A 16,783-nucleotide genomic window follows, 5' to 3' on the forward strand; every position below is an offset into this window, starting at 1 on the left:
TAGTTCCTTGAGCAGGGATCGAACCCAAGCCCCCTACATTGGGAGCACATAGTGTTAACTGCTGGACCGCCAGGGAAGTCTCAAGCATTATTTAAAAAACTATATTTACAAAATGTATCTCACATGCTACCTAGGGTGTGCACACAAGCTTTAGAGGCCTGGACTATGCAGAGCCAGTTTGATGTGCCTTGGGAAAATAATAGTTTGACATTTAAGCAAAAGTACTGTCTTGAAGACATTCAATTCTTTATATTCATAAAGTAAATTTTGGTAACAGGGAACACTGACTGTCAATGAAAAAAGTCTTATTACATTCCTGAAAAAGTAAAAGACTCAAAGTGCCTTTGTTACTCTATAAGGAAAATCATTAGTGTCATTTTTCTATTAACTTATTAAAACTCCAAGCAGAAACAACAGCAATCACTTACACAGCGCTTAGTATGTGCCAGGCACTATTTATACAAATAAGTGCATTTAAACCTCATAAGGAGGCATAGAGGTTAAGTGATTTGCCCATGGTCACTAGCTATGAAATGGGAGAAAGGGGATTTGAACCTAGGCCATTTGGCTTCCGCACCCAAGTTCCTGACTGTTTTCTACCTCAGGGGTCAATGGACTTGCCCTGTATAGGCTCAAAGAAGTTCTCAATTTTTAAAATCTAAATTTAAACATTTCCAGATTTCTGGGCTGTACAGTTACTGTTGCAACTACTCTGCCCCACTGGTGTAGGGTGAAAGGAGCCATAACTACCATGTAAACAACGGGTGCGACTATGTTCCAGAAAAACTTCCTTTACAAAGCCAGGCGACGGGCTGCATCTGGCCCACCAGCCAGAGTTTACCTATCCCTGATCTGCACCATCAAACTATTAAAAAGCCTTCATGTCAAATTATTAACTAACTTTAGGCCTAAATACAGTCATTATAACCACTGTAAAGTTGTTAAGGCATATTTTAAAAACTGTATTTACAAATTGCTGATGTACTGACTTTTATTAGTTTAAAAACTACAACAGCTAATAAACACTTGATTCATTTAAGTCTTGAAGACTAGAATGGCATAGTTTCTTCACAGTATTACAATAAATGTTTTCAGTAAAATAATACATAAAAGTATTATTAGGTAGTATATATTAAATCTCTTATTTCTAAAATTAAGTGGACTATCTTTACTAAATGGTAGAATCCCAAACTGAAAACTGGTCATATTCTTTCAGCAAAATGAAAGCTGCGCTCACATGTATCAAAAGGCAAAAATTAGGGCTTCCCTGGTGGCGCAGTGGTTGAGAGTCCGCCTGCCAATGCAGGGGACATGGGTTCGTGCCCCGGTCCGGGAAGATCCCACATGCCGCGGAGCGGCTAGGTCCGTGAGCCATGGCCGCTGAGCCTGCGCGTCCAGAGCCTGTGCTCCACAACGGGAGAGGCCACAACAGTACCACACACACACACACAAAAAGACAAAAATTAACTGCCCTCTGTATCAATATATTAATGTGTTTCAATCACATATGTTTTCATGAAAGTTTAAACATAAAATCACCTTTAAGATCTAGGCCATGGGATCTGCTCCATGCCATGTCAGAATACACCCCGTGACGTTTACTTAACTTGTCTTAAGTGTGATAGAATTCTTTATACCTTGGCAAATAACTAAAAGGAAACAAAAAAAACCCACCCACACAATAAGATGAAGAGCCTATACATTTGTCAATCTTGACTTATTTGCTTTTCTTGAGTCAGTTGGAGGTTTATAGCCACATTCTCAAAATCATTAACTACAATCTTCCCAAACAGGTAATTGACGAACAGATGCATTCTAAAACTTGTCAGTAACAAAGTGCTATTCCACTTTACAGCAACAGTTTAATTCTATTTAGATACTAAAACTGAATACACTGAATACTGCAAACTTTATTCCCAACCACTCAGCAAAGTACTACATACATTTTCAGATATAGGAAAAAAAAGAAAAAAAAGAAAAAGCATACGATTCTTCCTATTTTCATTTCCAAAGATACATCCCAATCTTAATGATCAATCAGCGATTTAAACGTCAACTGTAAACCCAGTATACTGCTGCTATGCAGTGTACTAGAGCAATAGAAGAGAGAGGACCTCAAACTCTCTGTTCCCTCAAATTCAAAGGCAGGCTTCCTGACCCCTCCAGACAACTACTGGACACAGGGAAGGCACACTAATGTTTCAGGACCCCAACCAACAGTCACCTGCTTTGTGATTACTTCCATGACACACTCTCACCAACACCAGAGTTTGCTGCTCCTACGGGACGTTACATGTATTTACTATTTTAACACATACCACAGTGCATCATAATTATGATTGCAGATAGATGTTCTAACAATTGAAAGAGAATGATGACTTTTTTGCTCTTTACATCTTGCTATTTCCCTTCCCATAATATTTCTTGAAGCGAAACCATAAAATATACACAAACACAAAAAACAGAAAATATACAAAACGTGTGCTTTGCACCTTAACGCAAACTTAAGTAAAATTAGTTCTGACAGTATCCAGCATGACAAACTTCCATGGTACAAATGAGAATGGACCAAGGTTTGAGCAGGTACAGGAGACAATCCAGGCATGAACAACACCAAGGAAAGGTAGACAGGAAGTAACATGGTGTGTAGGAAATCACGAGACCAGTCTGATGGGAAGAGACTTAAACAAGACTGAAACTCACTTTCTAAACCTCCATCTCCAGTTGGACAATTCGCAGGACACAGGTGCACCAAAGTGGCCAATTTATTCAATCCCTTTAATATGGAGGAAGAGTTTAAAATTTTACTGGTTTAATTTGCCCCAAAAGCAACTCTCAACAGTTATGGCCTCTGTCGTCGGAGCTTTGTATGAAATTAAGTCAAAGTGTGGAGCTCCTTTGCCTTTTTTTTTTTCTCCTTAAAAAAGAAAAGAAACAATTGTTCCGAGTAAAAACAAACATATTCCAAAGCATGTGTACATTGAAAAGTAAAGAAACTTTATTAACAACTTCATAAAAACTGACTTAAAAGTTTAAAAAGAAAAAAACATGTTTCGAAGTCCTTCCGACTGGAGTCGTGTCTCATAGTGTCCTTTCTTTACAGAAATAGTCGTATTATGACACATATGCACAAGGATTAACACCATGACACACTGTACACGGCGGGCCCCGGCGAGCTCACCAGGCGTCGTCTGAGTCCAGGTCTCTGGGGAGGATCCACTCCACGGATGAGCCCAGCAGAGTCTGAAGCTCGTTCGTGAACTCCACCACATCTAAGAGCTCCTTACTTTCCGGATTAAAGGACTCCAGGTCTTTGGGGCAAGAGAATAAGAGACTTGCTGACACTTGCCGGCAGAACTCGGCCTCCGCGATGGTGACAATTTCCACATTTGGAAAATTGCAGCGGAATATGCAGGAGGACATTTGCAGTTTCTTGAGCAGGTCTGAAAGCAATAGCCAGTTACGAGGCCTACACCAGAGAAAGGACAGTGGTTTGAGTTTCCGGCAAAATGAGAGGCGCTCCCAACTATGAACTACCGGTCTCCTGGCGGGGAAAGGGCCTGCTCCTTCCACTTTGATTACCCCACCCCCACTCCACTTCTCACTGTCCTTAGAAGATCTACTTCTTCTTTTTCTTTTTTAATTTTATTTATTTATTTATTTTTGGCTGCATTGGGCCTGTTGCTGTGCACGGGCTTTCTCTAGTTGTGGCTCGCAGGCTCTAGAGTGCAGGCTCAGTAGCTGTGGCGCACGGTCTTAGTTGCTCCGTGGCATGTGGGATCTTCCGGACCAGGGCTCGAACCTGTGTCCCCTGAACTGGCAGGCGGATTCTTAACCACTGTGCCACCAGGGAAGCCCGGAAGATCTACTTCTAGCGGGGGAACTCTGGACTCATGTGCATGTGTTAAGAGACCACCTAGGGCGGATCAGCCAACTTAGACAAAAGCAGGAGCAGCGCCCCTGAACCAGCCTCGTTGCAGGCCACCCCAGTGCTGCCTTGGCTCTGGCCACAACTCAGGTCACCCCTCTCCAAGTAAGTGCACCCCGTTCTAGTCACTGGGGAAAACCAGTCTGTATGCCAACCCAAGGGAGATGGCAAACACCTCTTTGACCTCTCCTCTCCTCCGGCCCTCACGGAGAGAGCATGAGAAACACTCGAGGTCACCTGGCTTTCCTTGCCTTTCCCACACCTCCAACCCGCCCCTCAATGCTGCCGGGAGTGAGGCTTTTTCGAGAAGGGAGGTGGTACAATCCTTCCTGATACCCTGCCACACTTTATCATCTCTATCCCGAATACAATGTCACCACAAAGGCAGACACGGTCCCAGCCTCAGAGTCCAAGGAGGATGCTACTCCTTAAGCACCGGGGTCAACACACAGCAGAGCAAGGTCTCCTGATGTGTTCACTCCGAAGGGTTGGTCATGGGGCACAGTGGCCCGACTGTGGGGACAAGACTCGATCTAAGCAAATCTGAAGACACATAAGATCCCAGGTGCCACATACGGCTTTCTCTAATCTTATACGAGAAGAGGGTACACATCAGTATTGTCCCGTGGGCCTCACGCGCCTTGGAAGGCCCCTATGGTAGCCGTTTGGGGAGGATCCCTCCCCCAAGAGTTTAGTGACTGAAACTGTGCAATTGCAGTCGCTGACTCCCGTGTCCTTTGGGCTCTAGGGGTGTGTTCCAATGAGGGCAGTTGGCTGGGGAGCCCTCCCACCCCCCAAACTTTTCTGGAAAAGTTCCACTGCATTATGTGAGGTCGGTGGACACTTGGTGAGGAATTCACTCACCCCCCAACCCAGCCACCCTCATCTGCTGAAGGGGATTTCTAACTCCTGCCACCCCACAGAGCAGCTGGGCTGGCTCTCGACCACACGCTGGCCACGCTCACCCCTGAGCGACGGACACCTGGACGTTATAACACGGCAAAACGGGGTCTTCGGAAAATTCAAACTCCAATAGGTTACCATAGGCCTCGTTGCTGTCATCCTGGTCCTCCGGTCCTGGGGGATTTGCTAAAACATCGTAACCACTTTCATCATCTGGTTCTAACCGGGGGGGCAAACAAGAGAGAGGTCAGTAAGCTGGAGCAAGATTCCAACTGTTCTCCAAAAAGGACCCTGGAAAAATTCTTTCCCAAGCAAGCCATGCTCACAGCACCACCCCCACCCCTACCCCCACCCCCACAAGCCCAACTGAAACGAACAAGGCTGCTCACCACACACAGAGCTGCCAGAGAACTCCGAAGAGCAACCGGGGTTACCGTCGTCAGGAGCCTGCAGGTTATTTCAACAGTGTGGAGAGAGAGGGGGAGAGAGAGAGAGAGAGAGAAACAAGATAACGCCTGCTGGTAAGAGGCAAATGCTGCTGGAGTTCGGGAACATCTCACGCTGGGGCTGGTGTCACCTCCTGACAAGTCCCACTGCACACGCCTCCAGGTATCTGACTGAAACCTCCCCACGCGTCCACCCGCCTTCCTGAGGGACTGCCCGCCTCACCGCCCCAGCCTGCCAAACAAAAGCTAGCCTGGCTAGCTAAGAGTTTTCCAGCCCCCCACCTCGCAAAACTCAAAGTATGTATCTCTTCTTTGACAGACTAACATTGGGCCGCTTTTCCCAGTAAAGGGTCACTTAGAGTAAATGGGGGGTGGGGGTAGGGGGAACCCAGGTGAAAGGCTGTGAAGTCACCGTCTAGATGCTTGAACAAGACCGTGTCTTGACCTCTGCCGTACCTGTTAAGAACTTCTCCAGAAGTTCGCTGTGGTTCACTTTCTTGATGGTTCTACCTGAGTACGTAGCCAGGGTAGGAACAGCACCGTAGGAGAGGAGCAAGCGGACAATTTCGAGATGATCATTCTTGACAGCATCGTGGAGAGGCCTAGGAGAGGTGCGGGGGATTACACCCGTGCACGCGACGCTTGCTTCTAAGGACACGGGGCAAAATCGAGCGTGTGCGGCCAAGCCTCGTAGGCGCGCTATTTCACCGAGGAGGTGAGTGTACGGTCGCTGCGACAAATTACTCTGTTATTTCAACACATAACCCTTTACGGGACAGGTGAAGGGACCATCTCAGGCCTAATTCTTCAATGCAAATCTCTCTTAATGCATGGCCCAAGGAGGAACTCAGGCCACGATGAAAACGTTTCCAATGAACTTAAATAGTGACAGACTGTATGAAGGTAACATACGGCGGGGTGGGGGGAAGAACCCCAGCATCACGGAAGCAGATACGACAAGCCATTGTTATACCATTACAAACAAAACCCAAAAAGTGCAGTTTGTCAAAGAAACTAGGGGCAAAGTGGAACCTCTCCGGAAACCAATTTGGAGATGAGTGATCAACCCTCTCGCCCAGAAGCAGTCGACAGGCAGGGCGAGTTCTCAGGAGGATACAGAGTCCTCCTGCCCGTGTCCGCTGGGGTCAGGAACACTGTCCGCAGTCCCATCCAGAAAGGATGCGATTTGGAAACCACGAACCACCAAATACCTTACGGTTTTGCTCATTTTATGACCGTCAGGAAAGCCCCAGTGCCCTGCCTCGTGGTGGCATCCCAGGTACAACCAGGAAGATGTTTGGGCTGACTCAGACATGGGCCTCTGGCCAATAAACCGAGGTCAAGGACAGAGTGGGGGCCAGGCCCGGGGATGTGGGTGGACACGGCAGGTCCTATCAAGCCAGTTGCCACTGGACCTGTCTGTACTCCTGCAACTTTCAACTCACATATATGTTCAAGAGTGAGATTCAACAGACGCTGGTGGAGAGTCCAGGGTCTTAAAAGAGAACAACCCTGATTATTCATGGAGGCTCAACATTTTCAGGGACTTCTGTCCATAAGAGCGTCACAGAGTTTTAAAGTTCTATGTAAATTTGCCAGAAAGATCTGTCCGATTCCATTCTAGAGGACTCCACCATCAGTGTGCTTACATGGCACTCACTCTCCATCTTTCCTTCTGGGATTCCCCGCACACCCTGAGAACCACTGCCTATGCCCCAGCAGGGCCAGGCCAAGAGCAAGACCGCCACTGACCCGGTTCCATCCTGGGCACTGCAGTTGACATCGGCGCCATATTCAGGGAGTTGTCGTACGATGTTGAGCCAACCTCTTGCACAAGCCTCGTGCAGGGCACAGTAACCCGCGTTGTCGCGGTGGTTCACATCACAAATCTTGTTCTCCAGGCAGTACAAGACCGCTTCCTACGGGGAGAGGAGAGGAGAGGAGAGGAGATACCATCAGACCACCATACAGTGAACCTTGTAAGGGTGACCTCCCCATAGCTTGCCGGTGCCCACTTTCAAAGGCATACATCCTTGGGGCCAAAAGCCCACCATGGCGCGGGCAGGCGGCAGGCACCCTGGTGGTGGGCAAGAGTGTGTGAGAAGGGCTTGGAGATGCAGACAGTGTTGTCTAAGGCTCTGCTGCACCAGTGGCCTGGCCATGGGCAAGTTACCCTTGAACTTCTCCAAGCTTCCACAGGGCTGCTGAGAGGACGCATTCGGATAGCGATGAAAGCCCTCAGCCCAGGGGCCGACGTGACCAGTACAGAGGTGTCACGGCTGCTAACATCTTAGATGACACATTGCCAAGCACAGACCATTCTCACTTGATGGGTCTGTTCAGTCAGTGGCAGTGGACGATAACACAAGTTTAGATAAAAGTATGGATGACCAACACTTAAAGAGAGCTTAAATCAGCCGGAGAACATTCCCCAGCTTAGAGAAGCAGGGACACCCAGGTCAGCTACATCCTTGCGCCCCCTGTTAAGACCCCAAATAAGAACCTGGGCCTCAGATGCTCTTGTCTGTATGTTAAGTGGAGTTAAAGAGAAGCTCTCTCCCTCCATCCTCGAGGAATGACACAAAATGCCTCCAATAACCCCACCCTCTATTTTGCCTCCCTCCACCCTCTCGAGTAAATATGAAAATTTTAGACTGATTCTGCCCCAAGTTAATGACAGGAACCTGATACACCACAGGCTGCAACCTCCACATTTCAAGAATCAAATAAAACGTTCACCCCCACCTCCGGAGATGTTCTGTGTCAACACTGTGCATTAGAATCACTGTTATTAACCTTATTTCTTTGGCTTGTTAAAATATTAATATGAACCACTCCCAGTAAGCAGAGCAGGAATTTATTCAATGTTTTATTACCTTAAGAAAGTTTTCAGACACATCGAAAGCATTTGCCACCAGAAAACACGTTATACTGTTTATACTGGGTAAGTCGTGCCCAGCAGAGAGCCGTCAGGTTCTGAGAGCTGGGAGTAGGCAGAACGTGCATATGGCCCAACACATGGTCTGCTGGGTAAGGGGGGATGGGATGGGGTCAGAACAGGCCTCCTTGTGACATCTCTCAGGTAACTCATCTGTTAAACCTAAAACGGGGATCATTCTAGCCGCCCATAAGTGCGAGATGGATTCTGTAAAGCCTTTTATGCCCTTTGGAGGACACGCCAATCAAAGGTGACCACTCACTTGGGAGCGAACTAGAATGTTCCATTTGCTTACCACGTGAACCCAATGGGGCATGCTGGTAAACCTGGCCATCGGTGCCCTGTTACTTCAGGTCACTGCAGCAGCTCCCTTCCAAAACAAGAGGAGGAAGAGAAAAGGCACGCCCACGAATGCGTTTCTCCGTTTACATCCCAACCTGCCAGAAAGCCCACAATCCTCTGGGCTCCCAGGCCACCTGCCCCGAGCCCTGGTATCCAGGATACCGCATGAAGCTGCTGCTCTTTTAGCAGGCCCTCACTAGCCAGACTTGAGTGGACGGCTGCAAGCTAATGAGTTGTGTGCCCCAGCCAGGGAGAGGCCCTGTCACGTGGCTCTGGGATCAGGTCTGAACGCCACCAACTGCTGTGCACACATCAATTTACTCAACCCAGGGTTTATTTGCTGTGACAATCATGGCCTTCACCTGGAAACCTTCATCACTACTAGGGCAGATTCAAGGGTACCTAGAAATGAAAGGCCGTCCAAGCTGGTGGGTAAGTCAACTCTCTTCTCCTGGAAGATGGCAGCAAAGGCAGCAGTAGCCCCACGGCCAGGTCAGACTTTTTGCCACGGGCTGTCCTAACTCAACCACGTTGATCCCACTATTTACACAGTGCTTCTCATTTCCCCAGATGAGGACGTCTTCTGTCACCCACAGTAACCCAGGAGATAGCAGGAAAGGAAGGTAGTACTATCCTCATTCAACACTTGGAAACTGAGGCCCAGAGATATTAAACCCCAAGTTCAATTAACATCAAGTACTAGACCTATAACTCAGGTCTTTGGTACCTGGTCAGCTGGGAAGATTCAAAAGGCCCAAGAGGGCCCCAGTTAGAGGGATGCAATCCAGCTGTGACGAGCATCCCACAGGCCTTCTCTGTTGGGGGTCAAGTGGGCTAACTACACTCTCCTAGCTAGGAGGGTGATGGCCTCTAAATAGATGGCAACCGTCGCCACCAACACTTTCTCTAACTGAAAGGTGAAGAAGCGGGGCGAGTCTGTCGACGCAACACATTCCTTGGTCTATTTTCTCCGCTAGAAATAAACGGGAGTGTCTGAAGGGCAGCCCAGCCATTCCAGAGCAAAGTCAAACTGCTTTTGTCGGACAGCTCTCTGTTCAGCAGCTATAAGCAGAATGCCATTACCCGCAAAATGTAACCATAAAGGCCATAAGCCCGACGTTGTGAGTTAATTAAATGCCTCATTAACTTTTTAAAAAACATGACTTATTCAATTCATAGAAAATTTAACCATCACCGCTAAAGGCACAAGCATGTGGTTGTACACTAGCGTTTTAGCCTAAGAAATAGAAGCCTTTTTCCCAGGAGGGAAAGGTTTGAGGTCTTTGGCCACGCAAGTGATCTATTTAACGCGGATCTGAAGCCAGAGTGTGTTTCTAAACTTCCAGAACCACATTATCATGACATAAAGCTCAGACAGCCTTTATACTGCACATGGTATCTTTGGCTAAGCAGAAGAAAATAACCAAGAATGCTGAAGACAAAACTTCAGGAAAACCCTCCCAAACCACACCCTTATCTGCTTAAGCAAACTGTCCTTCAATTTGAAAAGGTTGAAGCTGCCACATCTCCCAACTGGGCCTTCATCCCAACATTTAAAATTCTGCCCAGAGAAATCCCAGAAAGTTGGATTCAAAGTTGAAAGCGTTCATCTACTTGTCACAATGTTCAGCATCAACACTGGTGATGTGTGGAATCTACATATTGAAATTTACATTTGAAGAAAAAAACAAATCCGACCGTAAACATTCCCAAGGCTTCCTGTGCAATCAAAGGCCAGGTAGCCTAAAAAAGGATGGATCAAGTGCCCCTTGGTCCAGGCCTCAGAGCCACCAAACCAAAATGGAAACTGTCTTAGAGGACCAACGAGGGTCTTTTGACGTCTCTGGTCCCAAAGGGAGACTGCTGGAAATGATGCCAAGTTCACAGGTGGGGCTCGGAGCCCCGCCCTCCACGGTGGGTGCAGCAGCACCCCGCCCCCCCATCTCCAGCATTTGCTGGAAGCGGGAGTCTACTTTCTCAACCCTAACCCAAAAGTTGGGGTTAGGGGTCTCCCCCCCCACCTCCAGTGTTTGCTGGAAGCAAGGAGACTATCTTCTCAACCACGGGGGGTCTAGCTCAACACTATGTGCAACAACTGCTCTGTCCTCCTAGGCGCCCGCTCTCAGCTCTTGGGAAACCAACTGGGTGCTCCTTGGACTTCACCTGCAAGTAACTGCGCTAACTACCAGAAAGTGCTCTCTAGCTAATGGACAGGTCTCCAAGAGACGTGTAGATAGAAACAACAGCACATTCAACCCACAACAACAACAACAAAACACCCAAAACTAAGCATAGCCCTAGTGCTTCCAACTACTCACCCAGAGTCATGCCTTAGGGCCAAGGCAGGCACACTTTGAAGGGCTGACGGCACTATGGACCGGGGTGGGGGGACACGACGGGAGACGGGGGACAGGGGCACAGAGCTGGCTGAGGGTGTGGGCACCAGGGCTCCGGGCCAGCCTGGGTCCTGCCACCCCAGTGCTCAGCCACACCTCCACGCTCAGCCTGCTGCACCGCATTTTACTGTCACCATTCAACTCCCAGAGGGCTGATGCCAGCACAGAAAAATGCCTTTGCCCTGTGGGCTATTACATCACAATTGCTACTGACAAGTATGGTGGGGGAACTGCACAGGGCAGAGAGAGTCATCTGTCTCACAGAGGTTTTGAACTGTCAAAAGGGCAATTCCAGTGTGAGCCAGTCTTGCTGAGGAGCGTGGTGGGCTCTGGAGCACTGCTGGATTGCTACCTGTACGGGTATCAGCTAACCCCTCTGAGGCTCAGTTTCCTCATCCAAGAGTGGGCTAGTACGCGTTACTCCCAAGTGAAGATGTTAACAGGGTGAAAGGAGTTACTACAGATCACACGGGCTTAGGCAGATATCAGCTATCTTTCTATGTTGCTCTAGCAATAGAGGCCATCACTGTCATCAGCCGTGCTGGGTTGGGATACAGCAGTGTGGACAGGGAGTTTTGTGCAAGGCTCAACCCCTGCTCCCCGCCCATCAACCCTCGGCTCCCGTGCCCTCTCAGAAAGAGACTGCTCAGGTCTGCCCCACTCCCACCCCTACTCTGCACAGACACTGCCCACCCGCTACCCCACAGGGGCATCACTCTGCCCCAAACAGCACAAGTTAGTAGAGCTGATAACTACTCTCCTACTCTCCTTCTTGCTATTCAGAATCCAAAAGGGCTCATTAAAATTCCCCTGGTCGCCAAGCCCTGGGTTAGGTCAGATTTTATATCAGAGATAAGTGAGCCAGACTGGCCGAAGCAGCCTGCCTGCCTGAACGGGAACGGAACATCAGAGAGGCCTGCCTTTCTTTTCACACCACGACTGAACAAGCCACCAAAGAGCCCGCAGTGTGAGCAGGGCCAACGCAAACACCCTGCTGGAACACCCAGCCCAGCCCGCCACGTGGAGGGGGCTGGGCTCTGAGACCCGCCCCCCATCCCCAGCCAGTGTGTCCCCCACCCAAGGAGCAGCAGCCAGCGGATCCTGATCCGGGGCACCCACAAGGATGCTCACCTCGTAGCCAAGCCGGGAGGCCTGCCGTAGGAGGGTCTCACCCGCGTTCATATTGACAATAAGTCTCCGCGCTTCCGGTAGCATCGGGCGGGACTGGGTGGTCTCTGGAGGGGAGCTTGACCATGTCAGCTGCGAGGCCTGGGAAGCTGGTAACAATTGCTGCAAACGGTCCAAGGGCTTCTGGTCCTGCTTGGCCGGCGAAAGATCATAGCCGGAACTGGGCTCAGGCCGCTTTCAAAATCTCCGGACGGTCACCTATCACGAAACCAGGCAGCGCACACATTTCAGGCTGTCCTTCCTCCACCCGGCTGGTTCGCCTCCTCCCTGAGTTACAAACCTGAGTGGAGGAAAGCACTTTTCCTCCTCTCAGTCTGGGGGAGGCGGGGCGCGAGGAAGGGGTGGCATTTTTACTCGCTGGAAACTTCACCACCACCCAGGAGACACGTCCCCTAGGAAGGGGCAGGGACGTTTTGGGGGGAGGGGTTCAGGAAAAGGAAAGCTTTGTCCCCAGAAGCAGAGAAGCAGGCAGGCGGGATGTGCCTGCACGGGCCCGGGGGGCGGGGGAGAGCCAGGGGCAAGAGGTACCTTGCCATCCGCATTGTCCACCTAGGAGTCCCCTGGCAGCGGCAAGCCCCGCCTGGGCTCCTGAGGGATCAAATGCTTGGTTTTGCACGGTCGCTTCCCGGATGGTTTCTCGCTGTTGTCGGTGTATTGCTGCGGCAGGGGCGAAGGCTGCCGATCCATTTCTTCGTCCATGCACAGCACATCTGTCAGGGGGAGAAGCAGCGGGCGTTACACAGTTGTAGCCGGTGAGGAAAGAAAAGCCCATTGTTAGCACTGATCGTTGGAGCAGCTTCAGTTTTTAAAGATATACCAATTATGTTTTCAAAGCGCTAATATGTTAATCATCCCACATTCAACCGGCAAATAGGCTAACCCACGAAACGCCAAATGGCAAGTCGCTTCAAAGGGCCGCAAGAGAGGGCAGAAGCCAGCCCTTCGTGCGCTCCCGTCCCCACCCGTGGGGGGCCTGGGTGCTCGGGACAGGGCGACTGGGGACAGCCTGAGGCTGGAATGAGGGCACTGACAAGCGCCCGGGGTCACCCAAGACTTCCCTTCCTGCCCAGCCGCGGGCTGGGTGATGAGGAGCAGCCCAGGAAGTCGAGCTCCCGCCTCACTGTCCATTCCATAAGGAAGTGTGCAGGCTGAAAGGACCTCAGGAAGAAAACTCCCCGCTCGCCACACGCTACTCTTGTCAACTTGGATGGCGCTCAGGTCCCCTCCAGGGCCGTTTCCCACAGAGGGCGGGTGATCCACCCTCCAGGAGCGCCCCCCGCCCCGTGCGTACCTTGTTCATTGTCACTGCATTTAAGGGACTCCTCCAACCAGCTGCTGTTGCTTTTGGCCTCTGCCCTTTTCCTGCCAGGTTTCTCTTCGGAGATGCTATTGCCCTGGGGGGTGACCGCAGGCTGAACCGCCTGGGTCACTTCCTTCCTGCCCTGCCGGCCAGGTTTGCTCTCTGCTCCCGCCGTTCTCTAAGGTGCAGCAAGCGGCGCTGCTTTCTGGGATGGAGCCCTGTTAATTCAATGCACACCTCAGGTTGGTCAGCTCACTATAATGTGGCTCTTCTAAGTGGTTAGAGGAACTGTTTGTCATTTCCCTCTCAGGCCAGTCAGCTAATGGAGAAATAACTACAAATTAATGAAGAAGCCCCCCGGGGCGGGGGTGGTGGTGCGGGGAACAAACTGTCTTACACATCACTAACAGGGGTGGGGGAGGGGAGGGGTGTGGTCACTGTGTTGGCTGGAACTTGTCACCAAGTCTCGGGAGGGGGTCTATTTGCCTTTGGCCACCTTTGGGCTCCAGCCCCGCCACCTGGCTTTGGGGGGGTGGGGGGTGGGATGGGGGTGGGGGGTGGGGAGGTGTGAGTGGCTCCCCCCAGGGATCCAGGGTGGGACTGGAACTTTCCACTGCTCCGCTCCAGGACTTCCGTAGGGTGCCCTGCGGGCCCGAAGCCAAACCGAGCTCACCTTTGGAGACCCGTCTCCGCTTGGCTTTCAGCAGAGAGTCCTCCGGGAGCACAGTGGTCTCAGTGTGGTTCCTATTGCCAGACACCTTGCGCTTTCTGTTCAGCCGGAGGGTGGGGCTGCGTGACGCGTCCGGGGCCGCCTGGTCGGCGGGGGACTCTCTGGGGGGCTCCGTGTCCATGTCCTCAGGAAGATCACTGTCTTCTGGGGCTTCAAAGCGGTCAGGTTTGCTTCCATCATAACACTCCCCTAGGGGAGGGGAGACAACCCGGAAAGGAGGGAACAAATGTCACCAGGAGCAGGCAGGACCCCCACGCCCAAGGCAATCTGCTACCAACAGACCACCCCCCTTTGGAGACCAGGGGCCTCACACGCCGGAAGCACAAAACCCTCAGAAAGACGTCCCAAAGGAAGGACAGCTGAACACAACCAGCAAAGAAAGCAGAAAATGAGGCGCGTAGCCCACTCACAATCCATCCTTCAAGGGTCAAGGTGAGGCATCTACACCATCCGTCTATAGGCATGTGAGATCACTCCCTAACTGCTTAACTCTCCAAGGTGGCTTACTTTTAAAGGGGGGGTGAGTGACCTCACAGTAAGATCCAACCAATCAGGGCAGAGCTACAACGGGGGGTGAGTGACCTCACAGTAAGATCCAACCAATCAGGGCAGAGCTACAAATGACTATGGAAACAGCTGCTAGTCAACAAAAAAGGCTGATGTCATCAAGAGACCAAATAGCCCCCAACTGCCATCTACACAGACATAGCACCAATGTTCACTTGGGTCAGCAGGGGCGAGGGTGAAGAAAAAGGGTAGGGAAAGAATGGTGGGAGGCTGGGAAGCTGGGGAGACCAAGGCAAGAGGAGCCTGGCAAAGGGAAAGGAAAGGCTTCCTGGTGCACACACAAGGGTCAAGGGCAATTTCAAAGAACTCAACCAGATTGCTACAAGTCCGTCTGTCCTCTTTCCACACCCGTGGGGGGAAAAGCATTTCACTGCCATCGAGGGGCTGCTCCTATTTCCTGTCTAGGAAGAAGGCCCACAGTGACACCAGTCACCCACCTGGCACGTCTCCACGCCTTTCTTCCCAGGCAACAAGCATCTAAGGACATTTCAAAGACAAGACTCCAACCCCCTTCATGGGGGGTGGGGGGGTGGCGGGCAGGGCTGAACTGCTCACACCCAGCTCCGCCTGTGTTGCTCCTGCCCCCCTGCTCAATCTAGCATCCACTTGGGGCTTTTCCTCCAATCACCCCAGCCTAACATCACTCCTCACTTTTGCTCTAGCCAAAGAAACAGTTCAACTGCTTTGCTAGTCACATTGTTTCTAACACACAAATAATTCCATAATGATCACTGTGCTGTTAAAGAGTTCCCCGAAGATGACCCTGTGTCCATCACCGGCCGGGGGTGGGGGTGGGTGTATGAGTTTGGTATTTCATTAACACCTGAGCTAAGCTCCCACAGCCCGTTTTTCTAGATGAAATCATGGACACACCCCTCACATGCTGCTCGCATTCCTCCTCCTCTCCCTAGACCACTTCAAGTATCACTCCCACTTCTGGCCAGCCGGCTGGTCCCCTGATCAGCCTCTCTTGGGGGGCATTCCCAGCATTTAATGGCAGCCAGTTGTGGGGATGAACCTCACCCTGGCCTGGGCTAGCCTGACCTGTGTTCTCAATGGTGGAACACACTTAGCTTTTCTCCAAGGGTATCCCAAGGTGGGAGAGATCCCCATCTACTCTTGCCGGAATGGTGGAATCACCCCAACCGCTAGGGTCTCCTGTCATGGCAGCAGGAGAAACCCCAAACTCCTGGCCTGTGCTTACAGGTGATGCAGCCCAGGCTACCACAGGCCCGGTGAAGACGGCGTGCTGCAACTCTCACTCGGGCTGCTCTGTGACCCTCTTAAACACTCGGGCAGGAATGGCGCCGCTTTACAACTCGGCCCCCTTCACTTGTAAAGTGGGAATGTTATTGCTAGCCTCCCTCCAGGGTGGGCTTCATAATCACGGGCCGGGCTCAGCACAGAGAAAGGCTGGAAAAATCCCTTTAACCAAAAGATGCCAAGACTTTCAGACCAGCCTGAATCTCAGGCCTGAAACGTAGGAAATTTTAAGAGGTGAGCCCTGCTGGTTACACCATTGGACTTCTCTGGTCCAATCAGCCTTCCCTAAAAGCTCCGTGGGAGGGGATCCATGGAGGAATGGAAGGGCTACCTTAAGAACCCCCATGTCCAATTTGAAAGTTTCTTTTCCCAAACTAGGTCCATCCACCCTTCCCCCAACCCCGGAGCCTTTTAGGGCAAAGATCTCAATTCCCCTCAGCTAAGGCCCCCCAAGACCTTACGCTAGTGTGACCTTACCCAGGCCAGTAATAACCCTGAAGGACGCCCACCCCGACTGCCCAAGATACCCATGGCCACCAGCTATGGGGTAGAGGCTCCGTGTCACTTGGAGCTTCTCAAAGACTGTTCTAACCACGACCCACAGGAGGATGACCCTTGAGGGCAAAGGAGATGGGGAGATAAATAGATACACGGGGATCCTAACCATCAGGCTTTGCCATCATTGCTACTTTTGGCCCTTCTAAAAGTGGGAAGCCATGTGCCCTTGGTCTCCCAGTCTAAGCAAGATGTGCACGTGGTCCCTGCAGCATGGTCCTATGACT

The 16,783-nt window shown here is 50.9% G+C and overlaps 1 protein-coding gene and 1 long non-coding RNA gene across 3 annotated transcripts in view; one reads left to right on the forward strand and one right to left on the reverse strand.

Annotated features, from left to right (window-relative positions):
- The window catches only part of LOC308611498 (uncharacterized protein), a 192,446-nt gene that overhangs the window by 135,641 nt on the left and 40,022 nt on the right, over positions 1 to 16,783 (forward strand). The gene's annotated exons all lie outside the window — the stretch shown is intronic.
- LOC308611504 lies at positions 2,725 to 5,995 on the reverse strand. Its single transcript, XR_014014934.1, has 3 exons — positions 5,221 to 5,995; positions 4,894 to 5,050; positions 2,725 to 3,469 (listed from the first exon to the last, which is right to left on the reverse strand). It is a non-coding gene; the product is annotated as an uncharacterized lncRNA (long non-coding RNA).

Source organism: Mesoplodon bidens, assembly GCF_964165515.1.
Source record: "Mesoplodon bidens genome assembly, contig: HAP1_SCAFFOLD_120, whole genome shotgun sequence".
In the NCBI taxonomy this organism is placed as follows: Eukaryota; Metazoa; Chordata; class Mammalia; order Artiodactyla; family Ziphiidae; genus Mesoplodon; species Mesoplodon bidens.